General features: G+C 44.7%; 1 long non-coding RNA gene across 6 annotated transcripts; it reads left to right on the top strand.

Annotated features, from left to right (window-relative positions):
* Window positions 1-521: 521 nt before the first annotated feature.
* Window positions 522-15,674, top strand: LOC148108431 (uncharacterized). 6 transcript variants are annotated; one of them, XR_015727918.1, is made up of 4 exons: window positions 522-798; window positions 2,114-2,251; window positions 5,035-5,210; window positions 10,494-15,674. It is a non-coding gene; the product is annotated as an uncharacterized LOC148108431 (long non-coding RNA). The 6 variants fall into 6 exon arrangements; XR_015727919.1 differs by lacking the exon at window positions 5,035-5,210 and having other exon boundaries at window positions 528-798; window positions 10,494-13,964; window positions 14,567-15,674; XR_015727915.1 differs by lacking the exon at window positions 5,035-5,210 and having other exon boundaries at window positions 538-798; window positions 10,494-10,585; window positions 11,131-15,674.
* Window positions 15,675-16,025: the final 351 nt, after the last annotated feature.

The following is a 16,025-nucleotide window of genomic DNA, read 5'->3' as shown; positions in this document are numbered from 1 at the left end:
TGTTTCCTACATCATCAATGGTAGGGTATTAGTAAAGTTTTGGGGGAGTCAAACGTCATACATGGCTTTTTGACTGTGGGGGGAGATTTGTGTCCCTAACCCCTGCATTATTCAAGGGTTCAGCTTCCTGGGATCCAAATTGTGCCGGTGGACTAAGTTAATATTTCCTGCTGAGATGGCCAAAGTCTTTTATTAAAGTTTTTATTTGCATATTGTAAGGATCCTTTCAGAGCTGTTTTTAAAGTCATTTTGTCTTTAGAAGATTCTGCACATCAATCAAAGAATGCATTTCATTGTCTTTCTGAGGTTTGTAATCCTCTTTTAAGGGGGGTCCTTAAGGTGGATTTATCTACAAGTTTCACCAGAACAGCCTTTACAAGTCCAAATTCTTCAAAAGTTGGCGCAGTTTTCGAGAAAGGCACAAGATGCTGGTTAAAGAGCCAGGTGGAACCTAACTTGCCTTTGGATTCCCTGAGATGTCTTAACTATGAGAGGCCTTATTTTTGAAACCACTGTTCTAAAACACTGTGAATCACGTGCTTTCCTCCCTTTTGAATACAATGAGTAACTTACCAGGAAGCTTCAAACAACAGAAACAAAAGCTTCTCACCAGGAAGGGTGATGCCTTCATTAAACAAAAACAGATCCCAAATAAACCCAGAGAGCTCACAATACAAAGAGAGCAGAGCTCAGAACCTGAAAGGGACTCAGAGCCAGTTATTTTACCAGCAAAATGACTTTCTTCAGGAACGGCAGAAGAATGGCAATTTGGGACAAGCAGACTATGGCAAACCAATGGCGAGTCCAAAGAGACAAAAGGAAGGTCAGCTTTTATTAGGTTTTAGGAGAAAAGTAGGGAGGGCTATTTTGAACAAAAGTTCATTGAAGAAGAATAAGACCTTGAGGTTGTGGCATTTTCTCACTGGCTGCAAGCAATGGTTAGTTCTTGTTGCTGGGGCTGAATGGGATCTTCCTTCTTTTTCTTAAGAGCAGGAGATAAAATTCCTGTGAAGATGTCTTACCTTGTCAAGGTAAGAATTCTCTTCCTTCTTCTGCTGGTTATGCGGCTGCAAGGAGTGTATGTGCATGAGAGCTCCCCCTGTCAGGGCTTCCTGACTCCATTTTCAATCAGGTTTCCTTTACTCAGTTTCACAGGGAATAAGCCTACCCCATGGGCACTATACCCTTGGAGGCAGAGCTCCAGGTGACTGGACGCCTTGGCAGGGCAGGGCTGAGAGGGCTGGCCAGGGTATCCTCTAATAAGAGACTCCTGGGAGCCCTGTCTTCTGGCAAACACTAGAATCCCATAGGCAGCAAGTCCAAATGGTAAGGGACTGTCTTCAATTTGCAGCTACTGTCCCAGGGTGATGTTTGGGGGCGGTGCCTTCCACTCTGAACTTACACAGGTATTTGGGATCAAGACCCAGCTACATTGGCCTGCTGGGCCCTGACTTCTTGAGGCTGGCTGAAGGGCTTCCAACTCCAGGTGCCTTGACAGCACAGTTCAGGGTAGCTGGGAATCTGGGACTTGGCAAGAGTCAGGAGAGGCTGAGTCATGGGTGTGGGCTACTGGAGGTTCAAGGCACCTGCCTAAATCCAAGCCCTAACCTCCACAAATGCCCATGTGGGGTCAAGGGCAGGCCACCCCAAAACATGCCACCTCAGCATATTGATTATTTTGAATTAAAGGTCCTTATAAAACAGCCAGGGCAAGAATAATACCCTGAACTTGCTTTGTCTCCACAAAGCAAAAAATAAATCTCCCACGTAAAATGTGCCTTCCCTTTACCAGGTGGTAGAGAGACATCGGTATCGCCAGAGATAATGGAATTCAGAGCTAAGAAGTCTGTGTAAACATCTTGTTACTTTTACTAATTTTACTACCCACCTGAAATTCTGTTATATTCGCAAACTTCAATTTTAAAGAAATTCTGTTTTCTTTGTACTGTCAGTTCATCACAGATGTATTATTTCCAGGGCTAAAAAAAGTCTCGAGGCTGCCTGCCTTGGTGGTTTCCTTGGATCTCAATGTTAATATCAGACCTCTCTGTGCATGGAGTTAGACTTTATTTTTTTCTCCTGTTAACCTGTCTCTTGTCAATTTATTTCTTAGACCACCTAGAAGACTCTTGAAGGGGAGAGCATAATTTTTCCTCCTCAATAGCTGGCAGAATCGGCAGGATAATCGCTAACTGGCTGGACGCTGCTGCAGCTGAGAGACGATGGGACATCTGACAGAAGCTGGCAGAAGGTAAGAATCCTCACCACCACATCACGTACTGGGACTCAGCCTGCACGGGCTAAATTCAGGTTAGCAGAGAAAATATCTGTGGAACTAGTTCCTCGGCTTTAAGGACTCTGGTGGCATTGGTAGAATTCTCTTGGCTTGAGAGATCCATTTCCATCCAGAAATGGCCACAGTTTTTCCTTTTGTCTTCTATGTCCTAAGAGCTTGGCTTTGACTAGTGAGAGTATTCTCTTTGATCTCCACCACTCCAGGGTGCACTTTGGGATACAACTTGGTGGCCCATTAAGTCGAGTGGGGTTCTGAGACTCACGCTTACAAGCAGTACTCTCATTGTCTGCCCATGCCAGCTCACAGGGTTGTGTGTTCTAAGAGGTCCCAGCCTATAAAGGACATTTGTCATCTAAACCTTTGTTAGTGCTGGAGAAGTCTCACTACAGTTGCTCCTGCCCCATGTCACAGATTTGTGAGAGGGTGTCTCACATTTTTGTGGGAGACTTGAGGCTACCGTTTTCTCTACACCATCTTACTCCCCGTGCAATGAACGCCTTTGTTATCTTAGGCTATTTTGGAGAGTAAAATTTTAGGTCATGGGGGATGCATTATTTATTCCTCTCCAGGCATGCTGCTTGTGTCAGTGGTCTAAGCCTGGGAAGTTGCCTCTGTGTCTTTCCATAAAAACAATTATTGGTGAGTCACTGTTCAGATTAATAAGGTCCTACTCATCATTGCCAAATGATGGAGCCTTTAAATTGATTACATTTTAATGAAAAAAATTTATAAAGCATTCTCAATTATTAGGATAGTGGCTAGCTTTTAGGACTCCCTTGAAAAGACTTAAAAAAAACAACAACCAGAAATTAGACTTAAGACAAAAGTGAATGTCCACATCCAGAGTAAATTCTCCTCAGAATCTGGCCCCATTTGCCTATTTTAGTTTTCCTTTCCCAACAAGATTACAGAGAGCGCTGTGGTCTAATCTCAAGGTTCAAAGTATGCAGGCGTTGGGACGCCTGGGTGGCTCAGTCGGCTAAGCATCTGCCTTCAGCTCAGGTCATGATCCCAGGGTCCTGGGATCGAGTCCCACATCGGGCTCCCTGCTCAGTGGGGAACCAGCTTCTCCCTCTCCCTGCTTGTGTTCTCTCTCTCAATCTCTCTGATAGAAAGATAGATAGATGATAGATAGATAGATAGATAGATAGATAGATAGATAGATAGATGATAGATAGATGAGAGATAAAGTATGGGTGTTAACCTTAAAAGTAAACTGCAAAAAAAAATTTTTTTTAAATAAAAATCGCCAGCTATTTTGTCATCAAAAAATGGGTTTATTAGGAGTAGCAAAAATTTCCAGTCTGGGGCAAGCATATGGCAAGTACTTGAAACAAAGGAGACGAACGGTCTTTTATAGAGCAAAGTGGGGAATTGGGACGGCTATTAAAAACAAAGCGTCTAGTGGAGTTAAGTTCCTGCTGGAAGTGTATTTTTATTGGCTGAGTTGTGACTGTCTCTTACTGGCTGGGCTGTCGGGGGAGGAGGAAGCCTTCCTTCCTCCTGTTTGGAATGTAAAGTCCTATCCCTGAGCCAGGTCTAGTCTCTTCCTGTTGGTTCTACAGCTGACTGACGTCCAGCAGGGGTAGACGTGAGCTCTCTCCTTTCCAAACCTCCTAACTCCATTCTGGTGAGGTTTCCCGTTATTATTTTACGCAGGTTATTTATGTAAATGCTGAAAGGCAGGAAATGGATTTAACAAATCACCGAAGACTGGCAGTAAAACTTGCTTTGCTCCTGCTTTCCAGGGCTCTGTCATTAGCTCTGCCAGCTTCAGGCATTTCTACGCAGTGTCTCTTGTCCTAGTCCTAGGACACCCTCACCCCCCACACCGACGGACAGGTAGACACACACAATTTGTGTCCTCCCCAGTGGGGACAGCAGCATATATTTGAAATTATAAATCTCCTTTACCTCCATTTTCAGAAGTTCCTCCCAAATTTAGAGAAGAACTAGAAAGATTAGTGGCCATTCACCATACCGTTCTTCAGAGAAGAGTGATGGCCGAAATGTGTCCTAGGCCCTCTTGCAAATGATCAAAAGGTCAGTGTTCAGGGGCTGATAACACCATGGCTGATTGTGTCCTCAGAAGGCTTTTGTTAAAATGCTTCGTACAGACTTTACAGAGGCATAAATATTTGATTCCCATTTTAGTTAAAGATCTCCCTGATATAAAGAAGCAAGTTTGAAAAGGTGGGTCAGTCCCTTGTCTTTTAGGCTATAATGCAATTCTTTGTGGGAATTAAAAATAACTGTCTTTGTCTTGCAAATCTCTACAAAACCAGAGCTGCGCCTGCGGAAACCTGTCAAAACCCACCTATTTTACTAATCCCCGAAGTGTGCCTTGTTCTCTCAAATGCTTGTAGGTATATATATTCTTAAGATTGACTTATTTGAGAGAGAGAGGGAGGGTGGCGGGGCAGAGGGAGAGAATCTCAAGCAGACTCCCCGCTGAGTGAGGTGCCTGAGGCCGGGCTCCATCCTGGGTCCTGGGATGGAGAGGACCCCAAAATCCTGACCTGAGCCAAAACCAAGAGTCTACACTCAACCGACTAAGCCACCCAGGTGCCCCTCAAATACTTGTCGGTATTATAAAAGATCATAATTTTGGGACAAAATTATCCTAGACTTAAGGTAACTAGCAATTACCCCAAAATTCTTAGGAAAAAAAAACTTCGCATTCTTTCTCTGTCCCTTTAAAGTTAGAAATTTTATCATGTCTCTGAAATGTAACACAGCCCACAGTTACCTGAGACGGAAGAAAAAAGTCGAAGGAAAGAGGCCTTTCGAAAATACAAACTGCTAAAAGGGCTTTTGTGACCACACTCTGGACAGCTACCCTAAATTTACTTTAAGGGGCAGTACAACTCTTTAAAGTCTTCTCCACGAATAGTGAAAGACATCAGCCCCCTGAGTGAGTAAACTTAATTTATTCCAATGATTGTATAGAAAGTAGTAAATTTTGTATTGTTTTAAGCAGAAGGTATAAGATCTCCGTTTGGCTTTATGTGTATGTATGTACATTATGGATATAGTACTTTTCTACCTCCAGATAATATTACTAAAATTACTTGTAAAAGAGCTCTATTTAATGGGCTTAAAGTCAAGCACAGGGGCGCCCGGGTGGCTCAGTTGCTTAAGTGTCTGCCTTCAGCTCAGGTCATGGTCTCAGGGTCCTGGGATCAGGCCCCACATCAGGGCTCCCCGCTCAGCAGGGAGTCTGCTTCTCCGTCTGCCCTTCCTCCCAGCTTATTCTCTCTCTCTCTCATAAATAAAACCTTAAAAAAAATCAAGCACTTGTATAAAACTCTCAAAAATAGAATGGAAATAATCCAAAGGAATTTCAGCTTCATGTGACCTGGGAAAGTATTGAATATTAAAGGTAATTTAAAGTTACTGGTTTAATTAGAATAGGCATGTCTTTAGAGTTTTCAGCATTAAAGATAAGACATGGATCCTGAGTTTACTAATCAAATAAGTTATTATCCCAGTTACCAAATTTGTCAGCAAAAGAACTTAGAATGATAACTGATTTTGTTTAATATCTCCTGAAGTTTTCTTGAGTAATCTAAATGTAATTCTTGGTAGCAAATTACTTAGATAAGTGGAATAACGGTTTATAAACTTTTTAGCAATAGTGATATTTAATGATAGCTTTAAAACAAAAAGATTTGCAGAACTTTTTGGCAATCTGAAATCTTAACTCATCACTTAATTTAGCAAAATTTTAAGTTGAATTCATTGACTGTCCAGATCATTTCCAAATAACGTAATGAAACATCAGTTACTAAACATAGTTTATCTACTTTTAGCTTCCCTATTACAGAGTAACATATTTTGTGCTTTACTGAGGGATTGTATGAAGAAGAAGTATGTGTTTATAGAAATTATAAAATGTATTCATAAATTTGCCAAACTAAAAAAAAAAAATTGGTGTAACAGTTTCAATTGCCACTTGATTTTCATTAGGAATTAAGGTTTCTAAAAGTTAAGAATACTAAGTAATGTATATAGTTAAAGCTACTAGACATAATAAGGGAACCATGTCCATATGCAGGAAAAGCAGAACGTGTGCTTTTGGTAAAATGTTAGGAAGAGAAACGCTTTTTTGTTGAAGGAAAGGAAAGTAATTTTGTCCTAAAGAAGACTGAGAAAGAAAATATAAGAGAAAATCTGAATGTAAAAAAATAAAGTTGTAAAAGAGTCATCAAAAATGAACCTTATGGAATTTTATGTGTGGTCAGGATTGAACAAGATTGGAATAAATTTAAGTAAATGAGTTTTAATGTCAAAAGTACACTGGAGCTAAACTAAAATTGGAGTTTCTCTTAAAAGGATGACGTTTTCTTGACCGATTGGTCTGCTTTTGATAGATTATAGAAGTGGGCTTTTTTTAACCTTTTCAAGTTATCTGCCTAGAAAATCAGGTGGTTCTGTTTTATCAAAATAACTTCCCGTGCTGCGTGGTATCTTTATCATCCGGTCTGTGATTATCAAAGAATGCTGAGTCTTAATATTAAAAGCTAAGTTTTGCTCACAACTATACAACCTTCCGGTTTTGCCTGTGAAATATTGTCACTTTGGAAAGATAATGAAGTATTGTTCTATACTGGTCTGTGATGCTATTTAAACAAATTTTCAAACCTTTTGATGTATTTTTCTTCTGAAGCATACTTTTTTTTTTAAAGATTTTATTTATTTATTTGACAGAGATAGAGACAGCCAGTGAGAGAGGGAACACAAGCAGGGGGAGTGGGAGAGGAAGAAGCAGGCTCATAGCGGAGGAGCCTGATGTGGGGCTCGATCCCATAACGCCGGGATCACGCCCTGAGCCGAAGGCAGACGCTTAACGACTGCGCCACCCAGGCGCCCCATTCTGAAGCATACTTGACATACAATTTTGTGTGAGTTTCCGGGGCACAACCTAGTGATCAGGGACCATGTGTCATGTGCTGCTCACAGTTGTAGCTGGTCTGTCACCAGCCATCGCTGTTCCGGTCCCATGGACTTCACTCCCCGTGCTGTCCCTTTCATGTCTGTGACATACTCTACAACTGGAAGCCCCTGTCTCCCACTCCCTTCATTTTGCCCATCCCCACACCCTCCTCCCCTCTGGCCTCCACCAGTTCTTTGGTTTTATGGATTTGATTTTGTTCATTGGGTTCTTTTGTTTTTTACGGTTCCACGTGTTCGTGAAATCATATACTAGTCTTTGTCTGCCTTATTTCACGTAGCGTAACGCCTTCCAGGAACATTCAAGTTGTTGCAAATGGCAAGTGAAAATTTTTTCCTTTTTTTTTTTTCTTTCCTATCTTTCCTATCTTATCTCTCTACTTAAAGAATTCCCCTTAACATTTCTTGTAAGGCTGGTCTAGTGGCGATGAACTCCTTTCAATTTTGTCTGTCTGGGAAACCTCTTGTCTCTCCTTTAATTCTGAATGACATGCTTGCTGGATCGAGTGTTCTTGGTTGTAGGTTTCTTCCTTCCAGCACTTTGAGCATATCCTGCCCCTCCCTTCAGGCCTGCAAAGATGGTGCTGAAAAGTAGCCTTAGTGGTTTCACCTGTATGTTATGGTTTGCTTTCCTCTTGCTGCTTTTAAGATTCCTTGTCGGTAATTTTTGCCCTTGTAGTTATTATATGTCTTGGTGTGGACCTCCTTGGGTTTATCTTTTTGGGGGGCTTTTTCTGCTTCCTAGAGCTGGATGTTTGTTTCCTTCCCCAGATTAGGGAAGTTTTCCATTATTTCTTCAAATAAGTGTTTTGCCCCCTTCTCTCATTCTTTTCCTTCTGGGATCCCTATAACGTGAATGTTATTAAGCTTGATGATATAGCAGAGGTCCCTGAGCCTGTTCTCATTTATTATTTATTCTTTTTCTTTTTACTGTTCAGCTTGATTGTTTTCCATTGCCCTGTCTTCCAGATCAATGATCCATTCTTCTACATAATCTAAACTGATTTTTTTAATTCTATATTATATATTTTTTCAGTTATTAGGTTCTTCAGCTCTCATTTCTTTTATACATTTTTAATCTCTTGAGATTCTCGTGAGTTCATTCGCTCTTCTCAAGTCAGGGAGTATCTTTAGGACGACTTTAATCTCTTTATCAGGTGTATTGCTTATCTCCATTTTGTTTTGCTCTTTTTCTGTAGTATTGTTTTGTTCTTTCATTGGGAGATCTTTGTTTCCTCCTTTCTTCTGTGTTTGTTTTTATTTATTAGGTAGATCAGCTGTGTCTCCTGGTCTTGACGGTGATGACCCTGTGTAGAGAAGTTTCTGTGGTGCCCTGTAGTGCAGTTCCCCTGCTCACCAGAATCGGGTGCCCCAGGGGTATTCCCTGCGTGGACTGCACGCACCCTTCTGTGTGGCTGTGCCGTGAGTGCTGTGGGCATGCTAGTGGGTGGGGCTTGCCTTCAGCCCCTAGCTGCGATGACCCAATTTACTTACTCCAGGTGCTGTGGGCAGCGTTTGCTCCCTGTGCCGAAAGAGGCCCAGCTGCAGCCACTGTGGGATTGCTGGTGGGTGGAGCTGGCATTCAGCCTAGCAGTCTGCAATTAGCCTCTGTGATCATTGCAGGTGCACCAATGCACACCCCCCCTTGCTCCCCATGAGGCCAGCTAAGCTGTGGGAACTGTGGGTGTAAGGTAGGTGTGGTTATCTCCCCTTTGCCCCAGGGCAGGCCCCAGGGCAGGAGTCCCTTTAGAGGGTCACTGGCCCCAGCCAGTGTTGGCTGCCAGGTGTGACAGGGCAGGAGCCACTTAGGAGGGCTGTCTACCAAAGCCGGTGGGTTGGGTCATGCAGATCTGCAGGGGAACGCTGAGGTGGGGCGTGCAGTGCCAGCAGGGTTTATGCAGGGTGTTAGAACTGGCTCCTGCAAGTGCCCAGCTGTCTGGGCTAAAGGAGGGCAAGAAAAATGGTACCCACCCACACCTTTGTTCCCAGAGAAATCTACAGTTCCCTGCCCTTCCGGCACATGTTCTAAGATGAATGAATGACCCTCCTTCATATATACCCCAGGCACTTTCCAAACTGCTACTTTGCTGCCGTCTCAGGCCAAGTTATTGGCCTGGTTCTTTAAGGGCAGGGACTGCGTTTCCTATAATCCTCCCTCTCCTCCAGAATTAAGCACCGCTGATTACTAAAGCTCTTGGAATTAGCCCCATAGATTTTCAAAGCCAGAAATTATGGGGAGTCCTCTTTCCAGGGCAGGTCCCCAGGGGGTGGGGATGCCCAAAGTGGCCTCTGATATCTTCCCTCCTCCGTGCTTGGGCTGCTTCTCCTGTTCGTGGTTGGTCCTGCTGGGCTTTGGTTCCTGGTCACGTCTCTCCCCCTCTTACCCTTTTTGATGTGGTCCTGTCTCTCTGACTAGCCGAGGAAGATCTTTTCTGCCAGTCTTGAGGTCATTTTCAGAGTTAGTCACCATAGATGCGGTGGCTGCCTCCGTGTGTCCGCAGTGCCAGGCGAGCTCCGCATCGTCCTGCTCTGCCGTCTTCCCCCCCACACTCCCACTCCTTTTGATCTATTTTGACAAACTTTCCCAAATCAAATGCTAAAATGAAGTTTATTGACCCCAAACTAACTTTGAAGTTTTTGGAAGGGTCCATGAAACATTTAGAAAAGTCTGTCCTCCTCAGAAAAGAGAGATTAAACTAATTAGGCTTCTTTGGTATTTTAAGTTACATGGGAAGCATTGTCAAATAAATAATGATAAACCTGCTTTGATTACATTCGTGTAGATGTATGTTGTTAAAACAAGTGTTGGAGAAATTGTATAAAAGTCCTAAAAATCTGATACATCCTGGTATATTAGCACTTGTAACATGACTTATCTTGAAGTGTGGTAGATCACAAACAACCAAATTTTCTTTTCAGTCATGTTGGAATGAACTCTTAATCAGATATTTCATCATTGTCCTTTTTAAGACTTGTTGTTTACGGATATACTTTTACTCAAAAGCTTTTACAAAAGTGTTCCTGCAAAAAATGTTTCATTTTCAAGATTCATGAAAAATCTCTAGAATACAGATTTCTGATAACCTTAAGATCATAAAACTGAACTGGTAAAAAAAAAAAAAATTCCAGAATTCAAGCCAAACAAAAATTAATTACATGGGACTTTATAAACTGAGGAGGACTGTAAGGTGTATGACTTTTGGGTTGAAATGTTGCTGAACCTTCTAATGTTTTGTTTTTCCAGATTTAAAGAAACTTTCTCTTAAGCTAACCGATTTACACCTTTGCAAGCAGAATTACCTTCCCTTACCCAATCCCTCAGAATTTGGAAACTCGGTGAGTATTTTCTAGTTTCGCGGCAATATATTTATTTGTATAAGTTTAAGGGACGGAGGTTGGCTTTATGGAACCAATAAAGCCCTTTGGAAACATCAGCCTGACGCCTTGCTTCCTGGGTTCCCGGCAACCTGACCAGGTATGTAAGGGTGGTCAATTCCTGAGAGGTGCAAGAACCTAAGATATTTTGGGGACCTTGAGAAAAGAGGAAGTAACCCTAGTCTGGGGGTATTGCAAGTCAAGTCTGATGGTAAGTACTTGGCTTGGCCTCTTTGCCTTAAGAGGCTGTTAAAGCTCAATCTGCAGATTCCTAATGAAAAGTTCTAGCAAAGATTTAAAAAAGCCTGTAGGATCCATCACTATTTTTGGTGCCCATATGTAAAGAATCAGGCCAAGTTTATTAAAAGTAAAATTTTTAATTTGGCTAACTTTGAAAATGAGGGTGACTTCAGAGAGAAAAATTGTGTTTCAGTAACACTTTTGTGGTTATTAAATTCTAGTTCAATTGATGGTCTTTGAAATTTTGTTTTCTACCTGTAAACTAGATTCTGAACTCTAATTTCCTCCAATGTCTGGCTACAACTCTCCAAACTAACGTTTCCAGTATTTTCCCCATCATTTTGACTTGGAATCATTGAGAACTAAAACTGACCTTTTTCCTGAAGCCCTGCAAACCGAATATGGATGACTTGATATAACCTTCAGAGAAATCACAGTGACTCATATAGACAATCTTTGTGCCTGTTACTCTACGGGCCACTCAAAAACTCACCAGAGACATTCTAACAACAAACCAGGAAAATTTGTCAGACTGCCCCAGCCTGTCTTCCCTCCATGCGAAAATACCCTGAGCCTGACATCCATGCAGGAGTTGCAGGTGGCCTGAGTTCCGCAGCCCTGGAGGGCCCCGCCGCACACGGCCACCCAACCAGGCATGGTCTGCACATGTGCGGGCTCTGCAGGTTCCAGACAGGCACCCGGAACAGGACAGGTGTCAGGAGAGACCGGGTCAGGGGAGCAGTCTCTTGGGGATCCATGGCATCTGACTGATTCCAAGTTATAACCTACGCAAATGTTCACATTCCCTCTAAAGGTAAACCTGGAAGATTCTGGACTGCCTGGCCAGGACTGGGCCAAGTGGGATGACTGGGGCAGCCTTCACTGAGACACCTAGGAGCCTTGACTACCGATAAGCCCAGCACCCCGCCTGGCAGCGAATGCAAATGAAACCTGAGGGTCACCAATTTGAAGCTGCTGCCTCAGAAGGATTTCGGGGGGTGGGGTTCCTCTGCCCCGGAGCCCGTGCGGTTGGTCAGGGACCCGTCTGAGCTGCGCCAGGCTGGCGTGCCCAGGCAGCGCCCGGATGGCTGGAGGGGTGCATGCTGCACGTGCTTGCGCGATGCAGGTCAGGGTAGCTAAGGGACCTGGGACTGGACACGTGCTTTGAGAGGTCTGCTCATGGGAGGGGGCTGGTGGAGACACAGGTTTCTTCCTACTTCCAAGCCCTTACCTAAACAAACGTGCATACGCCCCCGGAAGGTGCAGCTGGAAGAATTGCGACTGCCTTGCAGAGCAGGGCTGGGAATTCTGGCCGGGGTTTTCTCTAATAACAGATACCCAGACGCCTCGGTTCCTGGAGAAGTTCTGGACCTCGTCAGGTAGTCCCAATGGGGACTATCACCAGTTTAGAGCGGCCGCCTCAGAAATATTTTTGAAGGGACGGCTCTCTCTACCTTGAGGCCATTCAGAAAGTTGGCGCCCAGCAGGAGCTCCACAGGACAGGTGTGCCCAGCAGCCCAAGGGCGGCAAGCTCAGAGGAGACCGCCCACGCCTAGGCCAGCACGGGTCAGGGTAGCCAGCGACCTAGAACCGGGCAGTGTCCTGCGAGGCTGGCTCACGGCAGTGCGCTCTTGGACAGACCTGGCATCCTTCTACTTCTGAGCCTTAATCTGCACAGTTGCACATGTTCTTGCTAAAGCGGACCTGGGGAGGTCTGGGCTGCCTTGCCGGGGTGCGCCCGGGGGGGCTGGCTAGGGTCCTCTCTAGTAACAAACCCCCGAGAGCCTTGCTTGCTGGAGCAGGCCGGACTCTGTCTTGCTGCTCGGCCGAATGAGGACTGACCGTCCCCAGTGGAAGGTTGCCGCCTCAGAAAGATTTCAGGGGGTGCGCTCTCCATCCTGGGGGCTGAGCAGCTGGTCCGGTACTGCCTGAGTGCCCCAGGTCTGTAGGGCCCCGCAGCCAAAGACCAGCTGACGGGGCACAGACGGCACATGCTTGGGAGGCGAGGGACCTGGGACAGGACGATGTCAGAGCTGGCTCACGGGAGGGGGTGGCTGGGGGGGGCCCGGAGTCTACCTAATTCCACGCCCCGGCCTACATCAATACACGTATTCCATTTGAAGGCAGAACAAGAGCAATCTGGCCTTCCCTCCCCGGGGCTAAATCGGGCGAGCTGGCTGGGGTCCCTTCCAGTAAGAGACACCTGGGAGCCTGGACAGCTACAGAAGCCTGAGACCCCAGCAAACCGTGAGTTCAGTGGCGACTGACTTTTGGCCATTTCAGCGGATGCCTGAGAGCTGTTTTTGGGGGGTGGGCTCCCTCTTCTCTTGAGGCAACGCCAGTGGTTGGGGATGGGCCCTGACTCCACAGGCCTGGGAGGCTGCCGGCCGCCAAGCATGACTGATGGCGTGCAGACTGCTCCTGCCGGGCAGGTCAGGGCCGCGTTGGGCAAGGCTGCATCACAGAAGCAAGCTATCGGTGGCACCTTGCACCTGTCCAAGTTCTAAGCCCTAACCACACAAATGCATGTACTCCCGCGGAAGGCTGTTTTGTGGTGGGAGAGAAATAATGCCCACGCACTGATCTTGTCTTTGCACAGCGTATTTAACCGGGTCCGCTGCAAATTTCCCTAAGCCAGTAGCACACAATATAATGTCTTCTGCTAGCCAATAAAGTCATAACCTCCTCCAACCCAGTGCTAATGACACTGTTGTTCCAGGCAAGGTGAGATGAAAGGAATAAAGTCCAATTTCAATTGAGGTGTAGGGCGCCTGGGTGGCTCGGTTGGCTAAGCATCTGCCTTTGGCTCAGGTCATGATCCCAGGGTCCTAGGATCAAGTCTTGAGTCAGGGTTCCTGCTCCACGGGGAGCTTGCTTCTCCCTCTGTGCACCCCCCCCCATGAATAAATAAATAAAATCGTTTAAATAAATAAATTGAGGTGTACCTTTAGAGGAACTGGCACCCGGAAGAGAGAGCTTAACCAACCAAGAGCGGACATGCCAGCAGCCTCTGTTGACAGAACACATCGCTAGAGAACGTGGGCGCTGGTGATGACCTCAAAATGATCTTCTCGCCTCCGCAGGGCTTTTGTCACTGTTGGTAAGAGTCCCCTTATCTCAAAAAGAGCTAATTGGCCCAAGGTCTTCAGAGACCTGTTTAGATCAGCAAAGCATAGCCTTGCCCAGACTGAAGGCTCCGGAGAGTTCTCACACACTCTCAGTAGTTAGAGTCTAACGTCCCCTTGCCATAGTTGCTTCTTCCTATGTTTTTATTCTTAAGCCCTTCCTGGGGCCCCCCAGCAGCTGCTGTACAAAGTTCTTATGGGTGGGAACAGATGAGATGATGACATCCTGACACAACTTACTTCGTGGTTCTATCAAAACAGCTTTCCTTCTAAAAACAACTGTTTTCAGTCCTTGTCATAAACTGGTGGATTTGAAATCAAATCAAGCCAATGTATAATAATCCATCCAGTGATTTGAAATCACTCACATGCTTATACTCAGGGCTTAATGTCCTGTACAAATCTAAGTTCACAAAAATACCAACCACCCTGTGACCACATCACATTCTTAATCACAAAAAAACATTTGGGGAGTATTTTTCCTTTGACACAGACACACTTACACCACAGTTTCATAACCAGTTTAAGCAACCATAGTCCTTTTTTTTTTTTAAGATTTTATTTATTTATTTGATAGAGCACAAGCATGGGGAGTGGCAGAGGGAGAGGCAGGCTCCCCGCAGAGCAGAGAGCCCTATGTGGGACTCGATCCCAGGACCCCGGGGACCATGACTCGAGCCAAAGGCAGTTGCCCAACCAACTGAGCCACGCAGGTGCCCTAAGCAACCATATTCCTAATTGTGACCAATATAAGCCTAACAAGGAACCCTTTACCATGATACCATGATAACTTACAACCAAAAGGTAAGTTACTTACACCGGGCGATTTAACTTTTTGGACAGGGACATTTCCAAGGAAAGCTCATTTTTACCGAGCTCCAGGGAGTACGTGCTTACATGCCCCTGTCAGGCACAGCTCCGACTGCATAACATCAGAATTCAAGGCTGTCATTATTCTAGGGAAGGCATGCTTTTGTTCTCTTTCCAATTCCGCGAAGTTATTTTCAATTGATTAGTCCCATCTTCCCAATGTTCCTTAAGTTTTCTAACGCATGCTTTACATTTATTAATTTTAAGGGTTCAATGTGAAATACTTCTCCAGTTATTTTAATAGGCCCTTTATCTTCTCTTGGCCTCAAATAGTATCTTTTCGTTCTGTTGTCATGTTCATTACCTGTTCTATTTTTACACATCCCATCGTCGTGCGTTCTGTATTTTTCCCTTGACTCCCAATAGGTTAGGGTGAGGTTTGGCTTAGACCACACTGTCCTGGTTCGATTTCCCATGTTACGTGTAACTAGTTGAGGAGGCATCAAGGCCACAGTCCTTGGTACTTGTACTACATGGACGTCCAGAGGTCTAGTACTAATAAAGTTATTTGGGATCCATTCCACCAGCCTATCCTTAAGTACATGTTTTCCTTCTATTATAAGGTGGCTTTCTGTGGCATTTTGATATTGAGAAGCCACAAGAGTGTGGTACCCCAATGTCAGCTTCCTCCTTTAAGAGCCAATATTGTATTTTCAGTCACCCATTGAACCACAGCCCCAGGATGTGTGGTATCTGCTTTACTTCTGGTTGGGTTGTCTGTTATCTCAGGTGACCACTATTGCCCCAAGGTTATAGCTGTTCTGAGAATATTCCACATATCAACCAATCTTAATAGCAACAATTCACAATCTACATTCAAAGAAACTTCTTTTGGGGCACTCGCGTGGCTCCGTTGGTTAAGCGTCTGCCTTCAGCTCAGGTCATGATCCTGGGGTTCCAGGATTGAGCTCTGTGATAGGCTCCCTGCTCAGTGGGGAGCCTGCTTCTCCCTCTCACTCTCCCCCTCCCCCTGCCCATGCTCTCTATCTCTCAAATAAATAATCTTAAAAAAAAAAAGATCTTTTATGTTCCTTTTAGTGTTGTTAGTTTTAGCATTTTCTGCTTTATGTCAAATTTCCATCGCTATATTTCTGTGTGAAATTCGTTTGTTTTTAATACATTGCTAATTTTATCCAGTTATGTGCCCAACAGTGACAAAGCTGCCA

Source organism: Ursus americanus, chromosome 20 (genome assembly GCF_024610735.1).
Source record: "Ursus americanus isolate L20-20 chromosome 20, mUrsAme1.1.p, whole genome shotgun sequence".
In the NCBI taxonomy this organism is placed as follows: Eukaryota; Metazoa; Chordata; class Mammalia; order Carnivora; family Ursidae; genus Ursus; species Ursus americanus.
This window is presented reverse-complemented; position numbering and strand designations above follow the sequence as displayed.